Below are 6,440 nucleotides of genomic sequence, written 5' to 3'. Positions count from 1 at the left end.
AAAAAGTCAAGGCGCTGGCACCGTTGCAGCAGGCATCTGGCCCTGAATGTAAAAGCATGTGTCCGACACTCATCGGAAGATGGCAGCGGAGTAGTGAGGCAACATCAAGCTTTTTCAGTCCTTCGGCGTTTGTGGGTGAGAATTCGTCCAATTTGACCCGAATACGAGTGCCTATAAGCAAGTTGCTGTTGCTCCTCCATGACATCACCACATCCCATGAAGCGAAGACTATGAACGAATTTTTGTCCAGCAAATGGGTCACAATCCTGGATCACCCTCTGTATTCGCTAGATTTGGCTCAGGCAACTTGTGTTTGTTCCACAAATTGAAGTTGGCAATGGAAGGACACCATTACGGCGCAGTTAACGGTATCGAAGAAAACTATACTGCGGTACTAAATGCAACTCCAAAAATGGACTACTGTGACTGTTTCATAACACTCTCAAAGTTACTTCGGCTGTGTTTTGATTCAGCCGGAGATTATTTTGACTAAATACAGTAATACTGTTTATATAATCCATGACTTATCTTTTGTAGACACAGTCCTAACAGAATTTGGGCCACACTGAGTATACTTCCGTAATGAAGTTTAAGAACTATTTACAAACTTGGTATATTAAGTTTCTTGTATACGTCATGGAAGATTACTTTCACCAGAGGAGAAGAGTAGAGTACCGTCTAAAAAAGAAAGTTTGTCAGCATATGTAACAATACGTGCGAGTATTCCATCCTCGTCTACCTTCCTTCCTCATTTTCCTCCCTTTGTCATACGCCTAGTTAAGAGACCTGAAAACTTAGAGCTGGAGTAAATGTTTTGAAGCGTATGGAATTTCCTTCACATGTGTAGTCAGGCAACACATTTCATAGTAAATGAGACACAAAAGGCAATGCCTTCACTAACAAATGTCAATTGAATAACTACGCCTTCATTCCATAAATGCCTTTATCCTTTCGTAATCTAAGGGCAGTTGTAACACTGTACGTCATATTTAGTATACTAACATAATTTTGTGTTTCAAGAATTGTAAATATATAGCTTGTCTCAATTTGTGCGCTTCCGATATCATACCCTGTGCTTATAGATAAGGCTGAACGTACAAACGTGATCCATCGGTGCCTGCCTATATCTTTCACAAGTTCTTTTGCCGCTGGTGGAAGAGAGGTTAGCAGGAATATCGTTTCTGCACACGGAGCAACGATTGTTGGGTATGGCAATTCAGAAGCCAGTTTGGGTATCACAGGTACGTTCTGAATCTGTATGGACAGAAGAACACACGTTATAGTTGTATATATCGGTTGCACTCAGAAGTACCTGCAGCTTTCTTCTGCGCATGAATGAAGCCAACTTACTCCCCGTCTGTCCTACCATGTGAGAGTCTTAGTACCACAGCTGATTATTTTAAGATGTACCGAGGAAACATATCTTTGTGCGAGCACTTAAAAACCAATAATACATTCTACACAACTAGGTACGGTAGACACACCACTCCCAGTCAGGTATATGAGTAGTGTGCGGCTGGTCGGAGTGGCCGAGCGGTTCTAAGCGCTTCAGTCTGGAACCGCGTGACCGCTACGGTCGCAGGTTCGAATCCTGCCTCGGGCATGGATGTGTGTGATGTCCTTAGGTTGGTTAGGTTTAAGTAGTTCTAAGTTCTAGGGGACTGATGACCTCAGAAGTTAAGTCCCATAGTGCTCAGAGCCATTTGAACCAAAGTACTGTGCGGGCCTGTAGTTCGTTTAAATGAATCAGCCAGTGTCTGTGGGAGAGATAATTGTTGAGATATTCAGGTTCTTCGAAGCTCGCTATTTGACCCAGTTCGCCTGACAGATGTATGAGAGTTAACTAACACGTTCGGTACATCCAAAATGAATGTATTGTCTTCACATAACAGCTATTTAAATCCATAAATTTTCCTCAGGAATGCTATAGGTTTATCTTGCCACAGAGAAAAAACAGTTGTTTCCAACTCCTTAGCATGCTTGTTTACACAGCAGGCAGCCTGCTGACATAATTTTAATTTCGTCCCTCGGAGCCATTTTATAAGGTTAGAAGTATATAAACGAAAAAAGTCACAAACAGAAAATTCAGGAGAATATAAGGAAATTCGATCAACTTTGCTCTTGCAGCATCCACTGTATGAAACGACTACGATGAAAGAGTCAGAGCAATTAGATCTCATACAAAGGATTACCCGCAGCCGGTCTTCCTAAGCAATGTTCACAAATGTAATAGAGGGTGCGGGGAAGGGAGGCGTATGCGAGTGCAGCAAACGTCAATCCTATATGGCAATACATTTAACATGGAGCAAATTAAAGTCTATCATGAAGTGGTGATTACGTCTGACGAACGTAAATAATAGCGGAATATTCGTTATTTGTTACGACGTTCTGGAGATAATGGAAATCGACTACGAAAAAATAAGTTTCATTTGCTTTATTTCAGGGGTTCAAAGGCGATTTGAAATTTTCCTGGTGGAATATTCGTCAGTTTCCTCTAAGCGCTGGATATTTTTTTTCTTGCCCCACACTATATATTGTAAGTAGGCTGTTTAGGTTTTTATGTTGGTAACGTCACGAGGGCTCTGTATGAAAATCACTGACTGTGCTGCGTGCAGCCTGTGGCTGGTTTGCATTGTTGGAATTTGCTATTGTAGTGTTGGGCAGTTGGAGGTGAGCCGCCAGCAGTGGTGGATATGGGGAGAGACATGGCGGAGTTTTGAGAGCGGATGATCTGGACGTGTGTCCATCAGAGGCAGTAAATTTGTAAGACTGGATGTCATGAACTGATATATATAATGACTTTTGAACACCATTAAGGTAAATACATTGTTTGTTCTCCATCATAATCTTTCATTTGCTAACAATGCCTATCAGTAGTTAGTGACTTCAGTAGTTAGAATCTTTTATTTAGCTGGCTGTACTGGCGCTCGCTGTATTTCAGTAACGAAGATTTTTGTGAGGTAAGCGATTCATGAAAGGTATAGGTTATTGTTAGTTAGGGCCATTCTTTTGGGGGATTATTGAAAGTCAGATAAAGTTGGGCTAAAAATATTGTGTGTCAGTTTAGTGTTGATCAGAATAAGTAAAGAGAATAATGTCTGAGTACGTTCAGTTTTGCTCAGCTGTTTGAAAATCAAATAACGTAGAGGTTTATCAGCACAGTAATTCATTAATTTTTCTAAGGGGTCGTTTCAATATATTCTATGATATCATTGTGGATCGGGAAAATTCAAAAATTATACTTCTGCACTGGTGTTTAGAAATAAGCTGATAAAAGTTTCACAGGAGCTGATTTTCGAAAACTAGTTTTCTGTTATAATGAATATTCTCATTTTCATGTGATTAGCAATTACGTATATCATATTACTTTTCTTATCATGATTCAGTGCTTCTTAATTAGCTTTTCACTTCGGTAATAAATGTTGAATTGAAATAAAAGTAAAAAACAAAGGGTGGCACTAGTTAGATTCGAACCAGCGACTATACTACCGGAAGTCTAGAACGCCATTAACCTATAAGGAACGTTGAAATCGGTTGACAAATGAACAACGCACGCTTCTCCAGCCACACTAAACACCAGACAGGAAAAAAAAAAAAAACATGTCGTCCTGATTGACGCTGATTGGCTGAGAGCTCAGGACGCCATATCCTAAGCCTCTCAACATTTCATATCCGCATTTTAAAACTGCCTTTCTTGAACTTTTTTCTTTGGAGTCACGAATAGCGGCTGTATAATCAAGGTGTACTCCCAGATCACACGATGTCCAGTGCTGAGTCAGCGCCCGATTACCGCTGTTTGGATCGGACTGATGGAAGCACGTGGTTAGTGGCCCCATCTCAGCACTCACCGCAGCTCGACACCTCCTTTTTCGATCAGTGTAGACGCGGTAAGCAACGATTTTAAGTTTGCCACTATTATATCTCCGACGACGTGTACGCTTTATGTACCAGCATGTTTCCCATCCTGTTTCTTTCCCAGTACTACAGAGAATGAAATACATCCAGCAAGTAATTGAGGACGTACGTTGCAAGTGCTAGTTTGAGATGAAGAGGTTGGCAAAGGAGGGAAAGAAATTCGTGGCGTGGTTGTTACACTGTTATGGGCACTAGTACCTCACTATTTCAACGCTGTTTAATTATAACAGCCTTTATATGAGAATCGTTAAAACGGATGTTAATTCTGCTAACCTAATAGATACTACGGAGAGGTATCTACATCTTCCTCTGCCTCCAGGGGCGGAGTCTGTGTCTGCATAGCCGGTACTTGTTAACGCCTTTTGATACTTCTCTATACAGGAGGTATCATATAAGACAAACCAACCCAAATGCGTCCAGAACACGCGGTATGTTTTGGTTAAATAACGGCGAGATAAATTTCCTAAACCGCATGTAATTTTTGAGTCGCATCAGTAAAACGTAGTACCAGCTCAAAATTTTAATTAACTGGTAATTATTTATCACTAATGAAATTTCAGTAATGAAGAAACATCATTATCCTAAGTTTCGATAAATAGAGTAACAAAAACCCACAATATCTAAATTCTGCCCATAATACGTACATTTCACAAGTCATAACCATTATCTAATAAAAATGTTTCGGTGGTACATCGTAGATATTCTCTAGACTAATAAATAAGCGTGGCTGGGTCGGCTAACAGAAATTAATATGTGGCTTTGAAAATAGTGCGCTTGTTTTGCGTTTGGGGTGACTCACAAATATGACTAGAACTTTCCGTTCAAGGCAGTTTCTTATACAGATTCATGTACACTCTTTGTTCACTAACGTTTTGTAATACTAAATATAGCACCAGTTGCCACAATATTAGTATTAAGGCAATTTAATTGTTATATTTGACATGTCAGTGGCTCGTGCTTTGTAAATGTGACTCTGATGATAACAACTATTAGTCATAATTGGTCGAAAACGTTATCTCGTTTTTAAAACAAGTTGATATGTTTAAAAACAATGAGTCATACCTACCACAAGTATCGAGGAATAAATACTAGTAAATATTTGAATTAGGGCCGATTATCTGCATCTATTCCGATTTAATGGTGCTCCTAACCCAGAACACAATCCTCTCAACTGCTGAATGTATTGTAAACAGAGTAAGCATGACATCGAGGGATCACCAATTTATTATTGGAGGGCAGCGTGGAGGGTAAAAATCGTAGAGGGAGACCAAGAGATGAACACACTAAGCAGATTCAGAAGGATGTAGGTTGCAGTAGGTACTGGGAGATGAAGAAGCTTGCACAGGATAGAGTAGCATGGAGAGCTGCATCAAATCAGTCTCGGGGCTGAAGACCACAACAACAACAACAAGCATGAGTACATTCTAGTTGGTTCACAGCTTTGAGATCATAAAGAATTATGTGGTGTGAATGCCATAAATGACTTCTTAAATGGAATGTTGGCAAAGTGACACTAAAATCTGAAGTCATTAATAGCTCCCCTGCATTCATGGAGCACCCACACTAGAAAGCAGGGAGTCATATCGACGCCACATGGCAGAAAAACCTTATTTAGAGGCTAGTAGCTCTTTATAGTGCTGTTCTTCGGAAGTACAACAAAAATAACGTAGAAATGGAGTGGAAGATGTAAAGATACTGTTATTCCGATCGCCATAAATAAAAGAGACACCGTCAACAGCTTAAACAATAATGGAAGGAAAGAAGGAACATTAGTGTTCAACGTTTCGTCAATGACGACGTCAGCCGGGTCGAAGCACAATCTCAAACAGGATTGTTTGGAGAAGAATACGAGCCTGTCCTTTAGGAATGAAGCATCATAGTGTTTTCTGAAGAAGTTTAGGTGAACCGCTGGAAATACAAACCTGCATGGCGGGATGTGGATCTAAGCAAGTGTCCTCCCGAGTGTGAGTCCAATGTGTCACCATGGCACCATCTTCATTGGTAATATCTGATCAGGCTTATAGATGAATGTTTGTGAGAAGATAATTGTGCGTCGTGTGACCCGAGACTTGAACCCAGAACTAGCTGCGCTGTACAAAATGCTCTGTCGGGTAACGAACTGCGGACGCGGCAAACACTTTAACTATCCAGTATCTCTTGTGTACTTCGTTCATTGTCGAAGTAGTCTTCCCTACGATACTACGGAGACAGGATTCACGGGAGAAAGCATATTCAGGGAATAAATATTCGACTGAACTTCACTGAAACCAATAGGCCTGTACAGCTGAACTCAGTACGTCATGTACGTATTCTTTTTGACAGTGACACCCAAACTCCTGCCCCCATTAGTGCCATTTAATCACTTTAGGAACAGGGTCTAGTGGTAAACCTGTGGCCACTAGCAGCATTGTTCTTAACCTTTGTCTGCCCTAATTTTAAAAATTCTTTATTAACTTGTCGCCACGCGTAGCATGCATCACATTACATCTGCGACGAAAGCACATCAACGGCTGAAATTTATCAAA

This window comes from Schistocerca americana, chromosome 5 (genome assembly GCF_021461395.2).
Source record: "Schistocerca americana isolate TAMUIC-IGC-003095 chromosome 5, iqSchAmer2.1, whole genome shotgun sequence".
Taxonomy (NCBI): domain Eukaryota; kingdom Metazoa; phylum Arthropoda; class Insecta; order Orthoptera; family Acrididae; genus Schistocerca; species Schistocerca americana.
Note: the sequence above shows the minus strand (reverse complement) of the source record.